General features: G+C 39.8%; 1 non-coding gene across 1 annotated transcript; it reads left to right on the forward strand.

The window, feature by feature from the left end:
* The first annotated feature begins 16,688 nt into the window (after positions 1-16,688).
* LOC120096752 (U6 spliceosomal RNA) lies at positions 16,689-16,795 on the forward strand. Its single transcript, XR_005493593.1, has one exon. It is a non-coding gene; the product is annotated as a U6 spliceosomal RNA (small nuclear RNA).
* The last annotated feature ends 5,235 nt before the right edge of the window (positions 16,796-22,030 follow it).

The following is a 22,030-nucleotide window of genomic DNA, read 5'->3' on the forward strand; positions in this document are numbered from 1 at the left end:
CAATAATTGTTCTTATATGGGCTCTGATCACAATATATCTGGATACAGAATCATAAGCCACAGCAAGTCAAAGCAGCAAAGCTAATGTAGACATGGAGATACCACTTCAATTTTGCTGCCCAAATTAGTCATTTTTAACATTCCCTGCAATAATTACATTCCTTTCTATTCTTAAGTAAGAGTATCTTGTGTTTCATGTTAAAGAACATATATGTGCCTTGATTTTATTGTGGGCTTCAGACACACAACCTTCTTTTCAATAGTATATAATCTTCAATATAATTCTTGAACTAGTACTGTAAGTGGGTAATATTAATGATGGAACCATGAAGAAATGGAGAAAAACACAAATCCATGCCTTCTTCTTAACTGAAGAGATTGTATTCTGAAATATTAAGAGCTCAACAAAAGAGAAGAGAGTATGTAAAGTTAATTAACCAGCCAATAAATATTTGTTTTGCATCAAGTTTTTGTCAGATGATATTTCGGAGACTGGGACTACTCAAAAGCAAAAGATTCTTCCTGTTTAAATGAGGTCCTAAAAATAGTCAGTACTAAGTTATCTAATGTAGTCTAGGGTAGGTAGATGATGTGTACCACAACTGAAGCATTATGCTCTGAGAAAGTTCCCATCAAGGCTGGGTTTGTTGAAGGTATAGTCTGAGAAATGATACAGGATTTGAGCCATAGAGGGTAAAAAGGATTCAACCTCACCTTTAGAGCAATCAAAGGGCATGTTTAAAGGAACCAGGGTGTAGCAAATGTATAAAAAACATATTGCCTTGTGTTCTCTCAAACACATTTTGTAAAAGGAAACAAATATTTGATATGATTTATGTTTAAATAGATAGGATTTTAATTAGTGCATTATAACAAATAAAAAAAACCAATATTGTCACACTCCTCTTGGAAATCTCCTTACTTAGGTACACATATGTATCTGTTGTTAGAAATAGGGACTATTACGATGACCTAGGGACATCTTATAATTTCAAACACTGGAAAGGTTTGCCTTTAAAGTAATGTTATGCGACTCTCGTGGAAGAGCTCACAGACTAGATAGTGGAATAGCATACAAGGATACCCTCCTTTCACCACTAAAAGCCAATCGAATAAGATACCTAAGTGTCAGGAGGTTCCATGTGATTGGCAAATACTCGAGAAGTATTGAGTTAATACAGTTTCTGGACTGTTCCTCTAGCTTCCGAAGCTGTATGTACCTTAAACTCTTACGGTTTTGGCCAGATAGAAGACCTTAATTACTCATCAGAAAGAAATATTTCAGGTTTATTTCAAATGTACCCAATCTATGACCAGTGAATATAAAAATGGAAGATAATATTGAATGGGTGAGAGATTGAAAAGAAATCAAAATGGCTTTAGATTAGTTAGGAGAAGACACAAGTTACAGCAGAGCAGTAAGCGCAAGTCAGCCTATATTTAGAAATCCTGTTAAAAAGTTGTCACAAGAGCAACTAGAATTAATTAAAGAGATTTAAATAAAGGACTGACACAGATGGAGATTTGAAAAAGACAAACACCTCATATATTCTCTTATACATGCATCTTTGTCTCAAATCCTCTGTGTGCTTAATCTGGAGTATATAAGGAGCTAGAAAGAGGCCATTGGTTGGTGGGAAGAAGAGTTCTTATTAGAATGAGTAATGGTCAACGCAATATCATTACCATTAAGAGTGTTACAGATAAGCAACTGTAGGGCTCAGCTGTAGAAGGACTATCTATACCAGTACCTATTCCCAACAAGCCTCAGGGAATATAATTGAAGAGAGTCAAAGAGAATGTAAGAACTAGGGAATAGGAAAAAAATGTGTTATGAAATAATCTGGACATGATAGATGGTGACTCTGGTTACCTATGCAAGACCTGTATTGTTGGGCCCTACCTTGGGGTGTTTCCCTTCCCCCTTGCTGAGCCTTTTAGCCTGCTATAGCAAGAAGTTGTTTACATCCTTGGCAGCTAGCTGCTCTTAGCCCCTGATTTGGGGCTGGGACTTTCCATGGTACCCTTCCTTCCCACCAAACCCTCCAGCTTGTTGTTGTTAAGAAGTTGTTTATGCCCCTGATTGGCCCCTGGACTTGGCACTACACAGACTTTTCCTGTTTTCCTGGTTGGGGATTTTCACCTGCCTTGTTGTTATTCCATGGCTTTTGCCTCGGGGTATATAAGGAGATCTCAGTAAAGCCTTGGTGGCACTCTCTGAACACGGGTGTCCCGTGTACACGTTTTTCTTTCAATCCCACAGACCTACGCCCTATATTCACACACTGTCGCAGGCGCTGTCACTGTATAACACTTAACCAACTAAAAAAAGTCTGGCATGGAATTGGCAGCTCCTGAAGTCCCAGTGTAAGCTGATAAACTACTAAGAGCTGATGGTGGCTGAGAGAAGAGTCACTTTTCTGTGGTTGTGTAGCCACTGGTAAGTTACTAAGGCAGGAGAAGAGATTGTGAAAGACTCCATTAAGCTTGGTTAGTCCTGCTCATATATACATAAAAGGATATGACCTACTGAAGCATTGGAAAGCTATCTAATCATGAAAGGCTGTAAGTATCCTACTGTTTCAAACACTGGGTGACTCATCACCAGACTCTGTGTTTTACTTGGATGTCTGGTTTCCCACTCTGTTCTCCATACTCATGTGAGACTCACCTCACTGAGCCATCTCCCTGCCCTCATACTTTTGATATTCTAATCAGCAAGGCAAAAGGTTCTCTCTCAGAGAATTACTCTCATTACCTTTGCAAGAACTTGAAACATTTTTTAACCTCTAACTGCAAAATAGCATGGGTAAAACTTCCCTATTATTAATAATCAATGGCTGGTAAGAGAGAAACCATGAGAGCAGGGGGGAATGGGAGAAGGAGAAAGTAGAGACAGAGAATGGTGAGACAGTATAAGGGCAGATTGAAGGAGAGGGAGAGTTGGGAAGTTGGGATGTGTCTGCAATTTGCTGGGTTTGTTCTATGACTTCTCTTTTCCTAGAATCCAAACATGTCCTCTTTGTATTTATTCATTACATGCAGGCATGCAGTTATCTACCACCATCATATAATTTCACCTTGAAGTACAGAATCAGGGATCTTAGAAATCTTAAAGGTGGAACAAGTTTGTCCTTTGAGCTGCCTATTTTTAACTGACAATGAAAGAGTGTACCCCAAAATGGGGAGCCGCGTCTCTCGCTCCGATCGCGGGGTGGGGTGCCCCCAGGAATCACGAGTAGCCATTCTTGATGTAACAGCAAGAGGTAGCTTTTATTAACGAGATCCCTATTAGCGGGATCCCGGGTCGATACGTATCCCACACAGGAGACAGAGGAATCGACCCCGAGCCTCCAAACTCAGGGGTTTATATAGGGGAGGTTAGGGGCATTCTCGAGGTTACACATGATTGGTCAATTCAAATGGTGCACAGTTACTTTCGGCGCAAAATTACATCAGCAAGGAGTACGTGCTCTCTAGCAGCTCGGCAGGCAGGTAGGGTGGCTCATCTCACTCAGGGGGGTGAAGGAAGGGGAGGGGTGGCTACAGATGATCAATATCCTTGGGGCTGATAGCTGGTTTGGCAAGTCCTGTCTCTGGCTCTCCCTCAGGCACGTCCGGCCCTGCACATCCGGACTCTGACAATGAGTAACCTTTTTAAAACTCTAGTTCTACATTCCATTCTCCTTTTTTGTTAGTAGTTCTAATCTTAGGACTACATGGAGAACTCAGCTTCATCTAGCATAACGGCTTGGTACTGTTGTCTTAACATGAGGATTCTAATCTGGACACTATCCAAGCCTATACACCAAGGTCATGACTAGCTTTTAGAACTTCTAAACTTTTACAGACTGTGATCCCTGAGGCACAGTCCCAAGAAGTATTAGGAGTACTAACGTATGTAATGTTACACCATTTGTAATGGAAATCAAGCCTATCCCACACCTATCCTGATAGAACCCAGGACAAACATGACTGAATTTCCCTCTAGGTCCCAGCTCTCAGCCCCAACAGCTAGTACACGGCTGGTGAGGGCTGAGAATTGACAGCTGTCAGGGTGGTCAGCAGCACCAGGTATGGTCCTTTCCAGTGAGGCTCGAGTGTCTGGGCTCAGTGTAGCTGCAGTCTCCTGGAACTGATGGGATGTCTCAGGGGTCTTCGGGGCATAGGCTGCTGCCAGCTGTGAGCAGATTTCTTTCTGTATCACCTGTAGGTCTTTTAGCCTGGCATACAAATCATTATTACTATGACATGTTGGTTCAGTAACATCATCTAATACAGTCAGGGACGGGGGGGGCTGAGGCCCCATATAAGATCTCAGAGTGGGTAAAGCTGAATCTGGAAGGGGTATTTCTTGCTCTGAAGAGAGCAAGAGGGAAGGAGTGTCACCCAGTCTTTGCCAGTCTCCATGGTCAATTTAATTTGGTCAGGGTCTCTTTTAAAATTTTATTTATTTACTCTACCTGTCCTGAACTTTGAGGTCTGTAGATACAATGTAATTTCCAATTGACCTCTAAATACTTGGCCACACCCTGGCTTACCTTGGCAACGAAAGTAGGGCCGTTGTCTGACCAGATTACCTTGGGCATTCCAGACTGGGGGAAGATTTCTTCCAGTATCTTCTTGATGACTATCGAGGCCGTCTCTTGCAGTTGTTGGCTTCACCAGGACATCCAAGAGATGGTAAAGGCATCTGCAGTGCTGATGTGCTGAGAGGGTAGAAGTTCAGCCATCACAGATGACGTCGTGTTGTCCACCATGGCAGCACCCACTTGTCTCTGACTTTCATTCATGAAGAGAACTGTTCCCGTCTGTGGACAAGGTCCTCGGCTTTCAGCAGGGGTCAATCAGCCAGTCGCAGAGGTCTTTCCTCCACCCATGGGCTTCTGCCAGTACTTGACACTCCTGCTGTGGTGGCTCCAGGTCCGGATTGGGCAGCAAGGTGACCAGATTGTCCCCAACCGGTGGAGAATCTAGTCCATGGCAGCTGACCAGTGGTCCCATCTTTTGGGACACTCTATTTAAAGGCAAAACATCAGCCACTCTATCACAGTTTAAGTCCTGGATTGGGTGATAATTGTTAGTGCCCGGCTGGCAGGAGTGATATGTTCCAAGCAGAACAGGACTAAGCCATTCATCTCCCAGCATCAGGTACTGGTGCACTGAGACAGGTCTTAAGCTCCACATACACAGTCTGTAGATATGCATACACATGGCCTCACCCAGACATTTCAGCCCACACAAGCCATTTTGGAGAGCAATTTTCTCATGAGCAAGGGATAGGGGCAGTCAGGGATGACCATGAACTAGTGGGTGGGTTACCCGGCCCACGCCAAGGTCCACTGTTCTTCGGGCAGTCCATAAGTATTGTTCGTTGCCAGTAGCCCCTTGCACTCAAGGTCTTTGGATATTGGCCCACTGGGGGGCATAGGAGCACAGAGCATTGGGTCCCTGTATCCACACTTCCCTTCTATCTCTGTACATAGCCAGCACTCTAGGACCAAGAAGCTCTCCAGTGGCCCCTCTTGTTCTTTCTTGGGCAGTCCCTGACCCAGTGTCTTTTTTCTTCGTATTAGGCACACTGATCTTTAGCCAGGAATTCTCTTCTGTTGCCAGGTACTATCTTCCTAGGTTCCCTAACTACTGTGGCCAGTATATGTTCCTCTCTCGTCTTTTATCTCTCTTTAGCTCTCTAATTTCCTCTTCTTTTTGTCTCTTTTCTTCCCTAGCTTCCTGCTCTTTTTACCTCTTTCTTTCTTTCTTTTGTTCTTTCTTTCTTTCTTTCTTTCTTTCTCTCTTTCTTTCTTTTTTTCAGTCTCTCTGCATCTTCTTCTACAGCTATTAGGTGCTGTCCACTTTTCTGCACAGACCCTGAACCACGCATCAACTTATTTTCTCTGCAACTTACAGTAACTCTCTCAGTGACTTAGCTTAACCCTTCAAATTTCTGTAACTTTCTCTTCATATCCTTCATATCCTTTCCTTATCTTAGCCAGATTGGTGGGGCATTTTCCAGCCCCTCAGAGACCCACCCTTGGAGCCTGGCGGCAGACCTGGAGCACTCCCTACCTTCAGGCGTCTGAAGAGAGCCAGCAGAAGTGAGGGCCTTCTATCTGTGTCTGGAACATTTTTTCTGGCCTCTAGTAGGATCCTGTCTTTCCTCAGTGGTAAAGAAAACCTGTAACAGTTACTAACAAGCATGAAGAGGGCAAACAGCATTTAGTCACACAGCTAAACGAGGAGGCCTTCTTGGACAAAAAGCCATTGTACAAATAAGCACAAGCTTTGTCTATGAAACGGAAAGGTGAGCAGAGAGGCAGCAGATCTGTTATCGACTATCTCTCTAGACTTAGATTTTTCCCTCAAGGAGTATAACAAAAGGATGGAGAGATGGTTAGAACCTGGGTGCTAGATGCCAGGTGGCTGACAAAAGAATCGTAACCAATTCACCTGGGGCTATCAGGACCTCAGTAGCAGCCCTTTACCAAACTGTCTCACTGGGTTTAAAAGCCCATGGAAAAGAAAACAATCCTGACCTTGGCCACCGCCTGATAAGGCAGGCTCCCTTAAAGAACTTCTCTAAATGAACGCTCTCCTACTGTGAGCAAGTGTCAGAAATTCCTTTCTTGTTCTTGTTTTCCTTATAGTCCTCTCCCACCTCACTCTCAGCCTTTTCAGACAGTTCCTCCTGTAGCATTTCTAACACAGCCTGTCCCTTTTTTTTTTTTTTTTTTTTAGCCTGTTGACCGCATTTCTGATCTTTTAGGCAGCTACACACTAAGTGCCATACCGGCTGAAACTCCGCCTTTAAGATTCCTTACCCCCAAGCAAAATTTAAATCGTTCTCTAGCTTATCTCAGCTGGCTGCTAGCACAAGCACAGATAAAACACTGTTTTAAAAATTAACTTTGGCTATCAACCAACACACCGCCACTAGAGTGGGGTCCACAAAATTAAGTTTCTTACTCACTAAGCACTAAGGGGACCAAGTAAAACTCTTCGACGAGCAAAGCAAACAGTTCAAACACAATTGTCAGTCCAAGATTTCAAAAACGAAACAAAAGCCAAAAAGACACTGGACAATACCAATACCACAGAAAACAATCCAGACAAACAAGAACAAGACAAAGCATCCTATAACCAATTTCCACAGATGTCTGGTACCTTCAGTACCTGGCCCAAACTGCAGCTTAACCTTAGCTGCTTCTGGGATACCAAACACAGAAACAGAATACAGACAACAGACACTAACACATCTAAGCACACTTGTCCGTGCCTATACTTAAATAGGCAGCCGAACGCGACCTCCGAAGTCAAGTCACAGTCAGATCTTTTCGACTGTCAGTTGCCGGGTCCTCCCGACAAAATTCGGCTCATGAAACGTCTCTCACGCGTCCCAGAACCTGCACGATTGGGGCATCCCCCTGTGCGCTTTCTAAAAAGGAGAAAAAGAAAGAAAAAGACTATTCAGAGTAGGAATCCTTCATCTACTCACAGGCGCCTATTGGGGGTGGGGAACCTTCTTCCACCTGTGCACAGGGCAGGAATCCTTCTTCTGCCCAGACAGTGCACTCTCAAGCTAGCTTTCTACCGGGTGGGGAACCTTCTTCCACCTGTACACAGGGCAGGAACACTTCTTCTGCCCAGACAGTGCACTAAGACTCTCGTGCACAGGGCAGGAATCCTTCTTCTGCCCAGACAGTGCACCAAGACACTAAACCGGTACAGAAAAACACAGACTATAGGACTTAATTCACACACACACACACACACACACACACACACACACACACACACAAACACACACACACACACATCCAGCGGCCGCTTTCCAGCACTCACACCTCCAAGTGGCATTCGGGGTTCCGGGGGGGGGGGTCACGCTCCGATCCCGGATGAGCCCCCAAATGAAAGAGTGTACCCCAAAACGGGGAGCCGTGTCTCTCGCTCCAATCGCGGGGTGGGGTGCCCCCAGGAGTCATGAGTAGCCATTCTTGATGTAACAACAAGAGGTAGCTTTTATTAACGAGATCCCTATTAGCGGGATCCCGGGTCGATACGTATCCCACACAGGAGACAGAGGAATCGACCCCGAGCCTCCAAACTCAGGGGTTTATATAGGGGAGGTTAGGGGCATTCTCGAGGTTACACATGATTGGTCAATTCAAATGGTGCACAGTTACTTTCGGCGCAAAATTACATCAGCAAGGAGTACGTGCTCTCTAGCAGCTCGGCAGGCAGGTAGGGTGGCTCATCTCACTCAGGGGGGTGAAGGAAGGGGAGGGGGTGGCTACAGATGATCAATATCCTTGGGGCTGATAGCTGGTTTGGCAAGTCCTGTCTCTGGCTCTCCCTCAGGCACGTCCGGCCCTGCACATCCGGACTCTGACAATGAGTAACCTTTTTAAAACTCTAGTTCTACAACAAGAGCTTTTAAAAAATGCACTCAGAATTTTTCTCTTTAGTTTTATGAAATCACATGTGGGCATATCTAAAATTCTGATAAAAGCTCTCTGAAATTACCTTTGGTTTGAATGGCAGAACACATTGCCTTGAAAGCTTTGAAGTGTAAGAGCATGGGCCTTACATTCAAACATATATAAGATGATTGCTAAGGATAGCGTGACTTTGCTTAGCAAAGCAGTCTTATATTTGATCAGTGTTTGCAGATGAGCCAGTCTTCTCTCAACTATCACAAGAAATATGCAGTTTACTTTAATATACTATAATTTTTTAAGTCACCTTTCATTCCAGAGCATGAGTCTGCACCATTATGACACTTAGGTCAAATTTCTGAGTTTATAATACATTGAGAACATTTTATTAGTTCTTTCCTAACCAAAAATCTATGTTTTTCATTTAGTCTGTTACAAGCAATATCTTGTGAATTCATATAAAGACTTAATAAATTTCTAATCATAGTTACATAGTTGATTTTTTTATGTCAGCAGTTGTATCTCTCAACTCTTTCCACATTATACTCAACTTTAGACAGTTTTGCAGTAGGAAACGGACAGCAGATTTCTTTGTTATTTTTGGTAATTATTTCTTCATTTCTTAGATTTTGCCATTTATTATCTGTCTTATAATTATCTTTGCATAATGTTTACATGCAAATTTAGAGTTTACTCTTTTATTAGTAATACTTTAATTTTAATACTTTATCATAATTATAAAGAGCTCTGAATTGTGCTTCTGTTTTTTGGTATTTGCCTTAGCTTTCTCTGTTTTTTTTTTTTTAAGTTTACAAAGGCATGAAATTTATTTTCTGTTTTGAACTACTTATAACTTAATAATTTTTAAGGTACCTATGTTTTGAACATCTCTGAAATTCTCATTGTTGTTATCTGTGAATTTGATGTATTTTCATGAAATAATAGTATAAGTTTAAAATATTTAATGTGTAAAATGTGAGGCAAATGAAAATAGATCCATATTTGTCACCACACACAAAGCTCAAGTCCCAAGTGGATCAAGGACCTCAACATAAAACCAGATATATTGAATTTAAAGGAGAAAGTGGGAAAGAGCCTTGAACTTATTGGCACAGGCACAAATTTTCTAAACAAAACTTCAGTGGCTCATGCTCTAAGATCAGGAATTGATAAATAGGACCTCATGAAACTGGAAAGCTACTGTAAGGCAAAGGACATAGTCAATAAGACAAATCAACAATGAGAAAAAATCTTCACTAACCCCACATCTGATAGAGGGTCAATATCCAAAATATATAAAGAACTCAAGAAGTTTACCAGCAACAAACCAAATAACCCATTCAAAAAATCCGGGTATAAGACTAAACCAAGAATTCACAATAGAGGAATCTCAAGTAGCTGAGAAGCACCTAAAGAAATGTTTAAAGTCCTAAGTGATCAGAGAAATGCAGATTAAAATGACCCTGAAATTCCAGCTTGTACCAGTCAGAATGGCTAAGATCAAAACCTCAGGTGACAACACATGTTACCTAGGATGTGGAGAAAGAGGAACACTCCTCCATTACTGGTGGGATTGCAACCTGGTACAACCACTCTGGAATTCAATTTGGAGATTCCTCAGTAAAATTGGAAATGCCACTCTTGGGAATATTCCTCAAAGTTGCCCCACCATGCCACAGGGGCACATGTTCTACTGTGTTCATAGTGACCTTATTTGTGATAGCCAGAAGCTGGAAACAAACCAGATGTTCCATACTAGAAGAATGGGTACAGGAAATGTAGTTCATTTATACAATCTAATACTACTCAGCTATTAAGAATGAGGCTATCCTGAGTTTTGCAGGCAAGTGGACAGAACTAGAAAATACCATCCTGAGTAAGGTAAGTCAGACCCAAAAGGACATGCATGGTATGATCTCATTAATAAGTGGATATTAACCCCCCCTCAACAAAAGTACAGAATACTCAAATACAGTCCACAGAACTCACAAAGGTCAACAAGCTGAAGGGCCCAAGTGAGGATGCCTCAGCCCCACTTGGGAGGGAGAAGAAAGCAACCACAAGAGGAGAGGGAGGCAGGGACAGGGAAGGGGAAAGGGATGAGGTTTGGGGGAGAGGAGAGCATGATTTGGTATTGGGTCAGGGAAAAGGATTGAAGCCCTGAGGGCCACTGTTCATACCATGGTTAATTACAAAACATGAAACCCAGGAAATGGAAACAGGAGACCTAGAGAGGAAAATCCTCTAGAATGGACTCAAAGGGAGGGAGTACCCTAGATGAAATCCCCTACTGTGGGGAGAGAAAACTTACTGAATCTACCTCCAGCAGAAAGATAGTGCATCAAGTGAGGGATGGGGTTGCTGACCCTTAATTCTTCCTGTCTGAAAGAAATGCAGGGATGGAAATGGAATAGAGTATGAGGAAAACAAGGACTAGTGACAGGCCCAAACTGGGTTCCAGCTCAAAGGGAAGCCTTGACATCATTACTGAGGCTATGGGGCATTCACAAGAAGGACCTATCACGACTGCTCTCCAAAAGATCCAACAAGTATCTGAAAGAGTCAGATGCAAATATGTGTACCCAACCAACAAACAGAAAATGATGACTCCTGTGGTTGAATTAAGGAAAAGCTGGAGGAAGGTAAGGAGGAGGGCAACCCTGTAGGGAGACCAGCAGTCTCAATTAACCTGGACCCCTGAGATCTCCTAGACACTGGTTCAGCAGCCATACAGCATAAACCAGCTGAGATGAGGCTTCCAACGCACATATAGCAGAGGACTTGCAGATCTTGGTTCAGTCAGAGAAAATGCACCTAACCTTCAAGAGACTGGAGGCCCCAGGAAGTTTAGAGGTCTGGTGGGGTGGGAAGAGTGGGGACATCCTTCTGGAGCCGGGGGTTGGGGGAAGTCCAGCCAGAAGAGCAGGGAGGAGGTATGGGGTGTTGAATCCTCTGGGGTTGGGCCTGGAGGGGAATAAAACCTGGAGTGTGAATAAATAAAATAAAAATGTGAGGCAACTGAACACATATGATCTCCCTATGTGTCATAATCAAGATTTCATGTGTGCGCCAATTAACAGCAGCTTCTCCCTCATGTATGAAGGGTATGTTTCCAAATATCTATGGGGTGTCACAATCCCTGGTCATCTATGTGTGTATGCATATGTAGACTTTATGAGGTTTTCCCATCTTATGAATGCATACCTGTGATTAACTCTCCTTTATTTCATATGTAGGATGCATTTTAGTAATTGTGTTTAGCATCTGAATTGTCTACTACTACAATTCTTTGGTGTCAGTGTTAACTAAAATAAGGGTTATATAATACAAGTACCTTGTTACTGTGAGAGATTAGCTAATACGCAAATAAGTACTAAATGACTAATTGGGAAATGGTATACACAGTGTAAGTTTTACTGGACAGATGGATGTTTTACAGCAAGAATTCACCATGTTATCCCTAGGTAACCTATAATTTGATAGTTATGGACTGTTTATTTCTGAGACTTTAAATTTAACACTGTTTATACCATGGTTAATTCCAAAACATGAAACCCAGGAAAATGAAACTGCAGAGAAGCAGATACTCAGTGGGTGGATTTATGAATATATCAACTGTACTGGCTAATTATGTGTCAACCTGACAAGCTAGAATCATCAGAGAGGAGGAAGCCTCTATTGAGAAAATGACTCCTTAACATCTGTCTATAAGGCATTTTCTCAATTAGTGATCAATGGGTGAGGGCCCATCCCATTCTATATGAAACTACCACCTGGCTGTGGTCCTGGGCTCTGTAAGAAAGCAGGCTGAATAAGCAACGTGGAGCAAGCCAGTACGCAACATCCTTCATGGCCTTTGCATTGGGTCCTGTCTCCAGGTTTTATCCTTCTTTGACTTCCTATTCTGACTTCCTTGGATCATGGACTACTATGTGTCATTGTAGCCAAGTAAACCCATTCCAAATCAGGTGCTGTAGATCATAGTGTTTCATTACTGTGAGAGAAACCCTAAGACAGCAAATAATGGTATCACAGGCCTTTCACCACACCTGTACACTCAGAACCTGATCAAACTCAGGAATGAGCTAAATTCCTGAAAGGTAGATGCAAATGCATTAGGGTCTGCATCACTTCAACTCTACATTGTAGCATATCCTATAAAGTTAAAATGGTATGTATTATTTAAATAAAGTGGTATGTTGTATTTCAGTAGTTACATTTTATTAAATTTTAGCATTTATACACAACTGATGACATTTTTTAAGTACATCAATGAGAAGAAAAGGTGAGAGAGATGTATGGTTTAAGCTGTTGATAAAGTAGGACTCATAATGTGATCTTTTAACTGCAAGAGCCAACCATGGTATATAAAGAAAGAATGACTGACTATAGTGGTTATTTTTGTTCTTTATGCAAACAATAAAAATGCATTGAAATTTATAAATAGACAAATAATAAAGGAACGTGATTTTTTTTCCCCCATGATGCCAAATGAGGTAAAAAGTAGTATATCTCAGAACTCTCAAGTGGCCAAATCTAGGTCTAATTACATTACATTTTATACCATTGTGAAAAATTGTGACCTATTTTCTTTTCATGTCATAAAATAAGAAAATAAACATTTAAAAATTAGTGGTAGAGGATAGACAGAGAGCTCAGTGGATAAAACTGTTTACTGTTTTTATAGAAGACCCATGTTTGGTTCCCTGAACCCATACGGATGGCTGACAACCACCTCTCTAACTGCAGATCCAGGGAATAAAGAATTTTCTCCTGGCCACCTCTCTCTCTCTCTCTCTCTCTCAACACAGACACAGACACACACACACACACACACACACACACACACAGAGAGAGAGAGAGAGAGAGAGAGAGAGAGAGAGAGAGAGAGAAGGAGAGAGATTTAAAAATGCTATTTCTACTTCATCATTTGAAAGTATTCTAGGTCTAGCCAGTCTGTGTGTCTTTCCCCATTAACTTATGTATGTATTCACTTTACATCCCAATCATAGCCACCCCCTATTCCCAGTTCCACTCAGTCACAGCCCCTCCCACTGTACCTCCCTTCATCTCTGAGAAGGGAGATCCTGAAGCCCCAAGGTAGTTGAAGGAAGAAGGCAGATGTGCACATATAGATCTTCTGAGGACAGCATTGCACATTCTCCCCCAACTGGCAGGGGTTGCTGTGCACTCATTTATGTCCATCTCACACGGGGCACCTATGAATCCAGGACAGCAATGACAAACAAAACTGTTTTTAGTGACTTTACATGTTGTATTATGTTGACAAGAATGTGACCTAAAGAAGCATCAAGGTCTCAGTGTGTCCCTGTGAATCTGCCACTTGTCCAGTCATAATAGAAGTTGTTTACTCCCAAATCTGGACAAAATCTTTGAAGATATGAAAGATTCTTGCTTCTCCAGTCCCTTCCAAGAACTAATGCTTGGATGAATATCCCAGGAGAAAGGAGCTTTTTGTGCATTTTCACTGGTCTCACCCTAGTCTTCCGATTTCTTTCCCACTAAAATCTACCTTTTGAATATTCACTCTTTTGTCAAAATAATTGTCTTATTTACATTCATTATTCCTTTTTTATTTATAAGGCTCATATTTTAACCAAGATCTTTCATATATTTATCTCCAAACATTCTAAATTTAATCACACTTTTACAAGTACATTTTGACAAACATATTCCATCATTCTATTAAGATGAAGCCATGGGTCATGTTATAACCTCATGAAGCTGAGCACAGTGTGAACATTTATCTACATGAAGCGATCACTAAATTTATGAGTGAGTAAAGCTACAAATGAGAGAACATTATAGATATTTGGGAACAAAGAAAAAATAAGTACCCTATTTCTATAAAATAAATACTATATAAATATGAAAATATCCAAAGGATGTATGTGACATGAAGAAAAGCCCAAAGTCTAGAAATGTAGAACATGATAAAAACATAAACAGCGTGAAAAAGAGATATAGGCACAATGTTAAAAGGTTGATTAGCTACATTAGATTCCCCCCATGCTTTTTTTTTAAATAAAGGACAACATTTAATGGGAGCTGGCTTACAGGTTCAGAGGTTCAGTCCTTTATCATCCAGTCAGTAACATGGTAGCATCCAGGCAGGCATGGTGCAGGCAGGGCTGAGAGTTCTACATTTTCATTTGAATACTGCTAATAGAATATGGCTTCAGGCAGCTAGGAATAAAGTATGAAAGCCCACACCCATAGTGACCCACCTACCCCAACAAGACCACATCTACTCCAACAGTGTCACTCCCTTGGCCAAGCATAAACAATCAGAGAGCACCTTCCATTTCTCTATAATATCTATATGAATTTTTGTATTATATGTGTTTTCATAGTTCTTAAGTGTCTGTGTTATATTTAGTGTGCATTTCTTTTGGGTTTTATATGTTTTCTAGTTTTATTTGTGGATCTTCCTATTAAACAGTCTATGCTTGGGGGCTCAGTCACTGGTACCCCACAGAGAGAGTTTGTGGTAGCAGCAACTGCACAAAGAAGATAAGGAAATACACTTAAAATCTATTAAAACCCACAAAGATATCAGCGATGATCGCAAAACACACAATGGCAAACTGATGTGGGCTGTGCTATTAAATTAAAATGCTTAGCGCAAATATAGAAACAAAAATGGAGGAGACGAAGGAAGGGGCAGTGAGGGAAATAGAACGCAGGGGAGGTTGCACGAAATGAGGAGGGACAAGTAGGGAGAATGGGATAAAGAGGAAGCACAGGGAAGAGATTAGACAGGAAAAAATGCTAAAAAATTCTAATAATATAAAATTTCTAACTCAATTAGATAAACGTGAGAGGGGAAATACCAGTTACAGATTATCCAGTGCTAAAGCAACAGGGCCAAAGTGGGATTCAGCTCAAGAGGAGGCCCCAAGGCCTGACAATATCACTGAGGCTATGGAGTGCTCACAAAAGCAGGGCCTATTATAACTGCCCTCCGAAAGATCCAACAAGCAGCTAAAGAGTCAAATGCAGATATTTACACCCAAAAAATGGACAGAAGCTGCTGACCCCTGTGGTTGAATTACAGTAAAGCAGGAAGAAGCTGAGGAGGAGGGCAACCCTGTAGGAGGACCAGCAGTCTCAATTAACCTGGACTCCTGAGATCTCTCAGACACTGGATCACATACCAGACAGCATACACCAGCTGAGATGAGGCCCCCAACACACATAGAGCAGAGGACTTCTAGGTCTGGGTTCATTCAGAGAAGATGCACCTGACCCTCCTAAAACTGGAGGCCAGGGAGTGGGGAGGTCTGGTGGGGTGGGACGTGATAATGGGGGTTGGGTGTGGGTACATCCTTGTGGAAATAGCAGGTAGAGGTATGGGATGTGGAACAGTCAGAGGGTGGACTGGGATGAGGATAACATCAGTAGTGTTAAAAAATATTAAATAAAATTGAACAAAATACTATCAGAATGTATGCACCAGATACAGGCATATGGACAAACTCTGGGAGGTGGGGCAAGCTGACAGGTAGCTCCACATGAGGTACAGAATGTTAGATGGCAGAGGGTGGGGGATGTTACCTGAAATAAAACTCTGGACATGAGCATCATTTCATCCCAGGTTCTGGGGACAGACTCCATGTCAGGCTTCAGACGGCTGTGGAGAGGGTGCAGAGGAAAGGAGATGAGGTTCTACCCTGAGTAGCAAGCTCCACTCATGTTCCAAGGTCCTGGCAATGAGCTCATTCTGGTTCTAAGAGACCGTGAGTTGGGGTGCCAGTGTGTGTGTGGGGGGTCTATAATCTAGGGGTCAGGCTCCACTTGGGTACCCATGCCTTGCATACATAGGAATATCTTGCATCTGCTAAATATATGCCTACATGAAATCGAATGTTTTCTGAATTATGTTTCTATATTCTAAAATCAACTGATCCTTAACATGCCCAAACATACTGACTACCCCATAAGTGCCAAATCCTTGACAAGTGAGGCTGTATAGCAAATAAGAACTGTCTATGAATGAATGATACAACTTCTTCATTAAGAATAAAGATGTTATGTACTGTTATGCTTACCACATAGAAAGGGTTTTAACTCTTGGTCCCTAGATAGTGGTGATATTTATGGAATTTTTATGCTAGGTTGTCTTTGTGTAAGAAGTGCATCAGTGTAGGTGGGCATTAATATTTCATAGACTCATTTCACTTCCACTTCGATATTTCTATTTCATGTTTATGACTAAACGTGTGATTTCTCGTGCTTGTTTTGCATGTTCATATACAAAAATTGGAACAATACAGAAAAGGTTATCATGGACCCTGCACAAGTATGACACTTGGAATTATAGAGCATTCCATATGTTTGGACTGTTGGCTTAGGTAGGGAAGGACATGAAGGCAGAAGGGAAACTATATGAAAAAGGGAAGAAGCTCGGAGAAAGCGGGGACAAAAAGGCTACATAGGCTTTTAATATGATTGAATTACATTACATACATTTATAAAATACCATAACAAATTCATTGTTTTGTCTAATTAATAAATTGTAATAAAATACATTTTAAAATAAAAAAACATGTGATCTCTCAACTTCTTTGATTGCCATGCATACTGTTCTCTGCTATTTCTCCTTGCTATGGTACTCATATCCCTCAGTAACAATAAACTAAAAACAAAACAAAAGAAATCACCCTCTATTATCTTTAAATAATCTTTAGTCATTGTGTGTTATTACAGAAAGTTGAAGGTATCTAACACACCAATCAGAAATAATAAATAATGGTATAGAGAAATGAAGAGTGAAATGTTAAAAGGTTCATGAGCTTACAAAATTTTAATTCAGTTGACAATAAAGTTCATTTTATGAGTTCTGTGTAATACTAAAAATAACTAGAACAATGGCATCAACATACTTTTCAATAACATTTTAATACAATTATTCTTTAATGACTTTAATTCAGATGATCCTATTAATTATTCTGTTTCCCTTTATTATACTTTTATAATTATAATTAATAGAAAATTATATAATTATAAATTATATTATGATCCTGACCACCATCATTGTCTCTCATATTTTTAGCCCAAATAAGAATCTCTAATTTTTTGTGTGCTTTGACATTGTTCTTGAACACATTTGTTAAAATATTAAAACTAGTTTATTTTATTATCTATTATATCTTTAGTGACATAATCATTTCATATTTTAATATTCCTTCCATAAATTCTAATACTCAGAAACACTTTGGGTTTTTAAGCAACTGAAGTGGAAATAATTGATGATTAAATCAGTTTATAAAAATAAGAGAGGAGAGAGCAAAAGAGCGAGATAGCAAGAAAGACAGAGAGAGAGAGAGAGAGAGAGAGAGAGAGAGAGAGAGAGAGAGAGAATCTGAATGTTTACTGAGTTGTAGGGTTCTTTTGGTATCACATTAGAGCCACTGATTTATCTGTATATAAATCTTGAATCAGGAAGAATCTGGGCTACAGATATTAATTTAATGGTTGGTTAATTTGCTCTATTAATTTAGTCATTAGAATCTGGCTATGTGATGATAATCAAAATTATTATAAAGCACCTGGATAAAAAAACTGTGGTTATGCACAAGTGTGTTCAGAAACTGGTGTTTCTTGTCTCCAGAGATGAACAAGAACTGCCTGGGTAAAGAGAAGTTAGATTGTCAATATAATTTTATTTTCAAAAGTAAAATCATACTTTAAGAAAAGTGGCTGTTTGCTTGCTTGTTTGTTAGTAAAATGAGACATCTCCAGAAATCTCAGAGAGACAAAGAGGAATAAAAAGCAGAAAACTAAAACTAAATCTAAAAGGTGGACCTTCCCATTGAACCTCCTTTAATAAACGAGTGCTAGATGTCATAATGGATTTGAGAATAAAACTAGGAAACTTGTATGTGTGCCTGTAATGTTAGTCCTTGAAAGATAGTGGCATCTTCAGCTGCATAGCTAGTTTCTATCCAGCCTTAGCAACAAGAGAAATTGTATATGAACAAACAAACAAAAAAAAACCCTAAAAGTTAAGATGTAAAATAGTCTTTTCCAAGGTGTCAGAGTGTTACAATGAAAAGACTGAAATAGTTACATTAGAATTGCTGCAATGTAGTTAAACCATTCAATAGGCTTCATTTATTTATACTGATGAATCTTCAAATACACTGCAAGTTAATTTTATCCAGATTAATAATTTCAAAAACTGTTGTAAGGAACATTTTGACAAAAGTTAAATAAATACGTATACATCTATAGTTTCTTAATACAGATAAATATAATCTATTCATTTGTGATTTACTTACATGATTCACTTCAACAAAACCTGCATATATTCACAACCTACAAAATAGCCTAAAATACTCCCAAAATATATAGATTGTAGATAATGTATGGAGTTGCTTCTCAAATCTGTTCCAGTTTCTGATGGACTCATGTACATCATGGAGGACTCAGGATAGGGCTGGATCTGACTAGAAAGCCTCAAATAGCTTTCATAGACATGAAAGACGCTGTGCAATCTTCTAATGGAGGGAAGCCACCAGTAATCTTACTCAGCTCTGACAATTATGATCCACAGTATTGAACAGCATGGAAAATGTTGCTAACGGTGCAATAGTGGCACTCACGTCTAGGTGGTAACCAACAGTTTTCTAGTTGGACTTAATACCCACTCAACAGGAGGAAAATACGTGCCTCAAAGTACAAATTTACCCATTTTTCCAGGCCTGGTGGATCCATGAATCTTAGAATGGGAATTTCTATGTCTACTTTATTAAACCAATGTAATTCCTAACTATATATTATATGCTAACTCACAAAGAATGAATCACCAAGCAGGGTCTAGATAGGTCTGAATCAGGTCCTCTGTATATATAACATAGCTTTAAGTTTGGGATTTTTATAGAATCCCTTAATGTGTTAAGAAATGGGACTCTGTTTCAGGGTACTTGATCACTGACAACCCTGAGATTGTGTTATTTAATGAAAGAACAAAACCAAAATTAAAAAACAAAATCACCTGTTTCTAGTTGTGGTGTCTCAGCCCTTAGCATACACCTTTAAATCCCGAACAATGAAAGTAAAGTCAGTTCGTAGAAGGAAGCATCCGTATTTAAAAGTCATCTCCAACCGAGAGACTAAGTGACAAATCAGAAAGATCTGACAGAATAGGGTATGCCTAACTGCCTAGAGACGAGAGAGTGACATTGCAGAGAGGAAAAGGCAGTTTTACCGGGAGAGTCTTAGAGAAACAGGTTGAAGAGAGAGCAAGCTACACTCAGGTAAAGATGAAGCCAGCCAGACAATGAGAAAGAGCCAGAAGGTTAGAACAGATTGCTACAATTAGTTTGAGGTCAAACAGAAAAAATAACTAAGAGAAGTCATACTGACACAGTCAGCTTGGTTGCCTCAGCTCAGAGGAGTTTGAGAACAGCTGAGTCAAATCAGGCAGCCAGAGATCAGAAAGAACTGGGAAGGGTGAGCTAACTCAGCAGTGAGTCTCAGAAGCTGAAAAGACTCTAGGCCTGGGTTGTATGTAGGCAAGAAGTTTCAAGGATTAGACCGAGGTTAGCAGACAGAGGCTATAAGCTAATTTCTGGCTATTATGAAGAGACCTGTAATGAATATGGTTGAGCAATCATCTCTGTAGTAAAACGAAACATCCTTTGGATATGTGCCCAAGAGAAGTATAGCTGGTTCTTGAAGTAGATTGATTCCTATCTTCCTGAGAAAATGGCCACATCAATTTCCATAGTTGTACTCAGAGGTGAAAATTACTTCAGGAGGATACAGGTTATAAAGGTTGCATTTACAGGTCTCTGATTCTCATGACTTCTCTTGGGGCACATTTTCTTCTGTTGGTTTGCTTTGTTTGACTTCAATGTGATCATTTTTGTTTCACCTTATTATATTTTATTTTGTTGCCTTTTATTGTTATAATATATCATGTACACATATATGCTTATGTAAATCATATAAATTCAAGTAAATGTACTGAACAACTTTTATTTATATAAATATGCATATGTACACATGCATAGAAACTTTTCAAAGTAGTCCTTATTTTGAGAGGAAAGAAAATATGAAAGATGTACGAAATATTGGAGGGAAGAATGGGAAGGAGAAGAAATAACTATATTTTTAAAGTTTTTTACAATATCAAAGAAAATATCTACTGTTAGTCATATAATTCACTAATTGAAAAATATGGTAAAGAATATTCTCTTTTAAAAGTTCATTTAGGTTGGTTTGTTTTTTAACAGCTGAATAAAATTCCATAGTGTAAATGCATTACATTTTCTTTACCTACTCACCTGTGGAGGGACATCTAGCTATTTCCTAATTTCTGGCTATTATGAAGAGACCTGTAATGAATATGGTTGAGCAATCATCTCTGTAGTAAAACGAAACATCCTTTGGATATGTGCCCAAGAGAAGTATAGCTGGTTCTTGAAGCAGATTGATTCCTATCTTCCTGAGAAAATGGCCACATCAATTTCCATAGTTGTACTTGTTTGTACACTCATCGGCAATGCATGCCCCCCGTTTTCCTCAAGAGCGTGAGATTTGACTTATTTAATTGATCTTAGAAACTCTGATGTGTGTAAGATACAATCTTGAAGTTAGTTTGATTTGTAATTATTCTGATGACTAAGGATGCTGAACATTTGTTCAAGTTTTTCTCACTTATTTGAGGTTCATCTTTTGAGAATTCTCCCTTTAGACATGTACCTGTTTCAATATGAATTATATGTTCCTCTTGATAGGTATTTTTGAGTTAGTTGTAAATTTGAAATATCAGTCCTTTATCAAACATGTAGCTTGTCAAATTCTTTCACCATTCCATAGAGTATCTCTTTGTTTTAATGATGCTCTTTGTTGTGCCTGGGCTTTTAAGTTCATTGCGGTTTCATTTGTTAATGGTTCTCTTTAGTTTATATTTCATTGTTTTCCTCGCTGTGTTTGATTATTCTTAGTGTCTACCCCTATGGCTGTTGTTTTTTCTTTTTGCTCTAGAGCTTTCAGGTTTGATATTAAGTTACTATGATGTGATCTTTCCAGTGTTTTATGTTGGTATTTACTGCAGTGGATGTGCCTCCTAGAAGTCTGTGTATATTGTATATTTATTTTCATTCCAATCTAGAACTTTAATTTCTTTCTTCATTTCTGCCTTGACCCATTTTTTCATTTGGTAGTGATTTCAATGTTCACAAGTCTGTAAGTTTTCTGTTGTTTCTGTTATTAATATTCAGCTTTAATACATGGTGGTCTGAGAGGATTCAGGGAGTTATTTCAATTTCCTTGTATCCTCTGAGATTTGCTTTGTGAGTGAATACCTGGTAAATTTGGGGGGAAAGTTTCCTTGGCTTCTGTGAAGAAATTATTTTCTTTTTTGTATGGGTGAAATGTTCTCTAAATATCCATTAGGTCCATTTGGTTTATAATAGAAGTTAGCATCAGCATTTCTGTTTAATTTTTGTTGGGATACCTGTTCATTAGTGAGAGTATGGAAGTCTCTCAGTATCTGTATCTGAAGATCAATATTTTATTTGAAAAATAGTGTTTTCCTTATGACCTTGGGTACCTTATTGTTT

This window comes from Rattus norvegicus, chromosome 14 (genome assembly GCF_036323735.1).
Source record: "Rattus norvegicus strain BN/NHsdMcwi chromosome 14, GRCr8, whole genome shotgun sequence".
Lineage (NCBI taxonomy): Eukaryota > Metazoa > Chordata > Mammalia > Rodentia > Muridae > Rattus > Rattus norvegicus.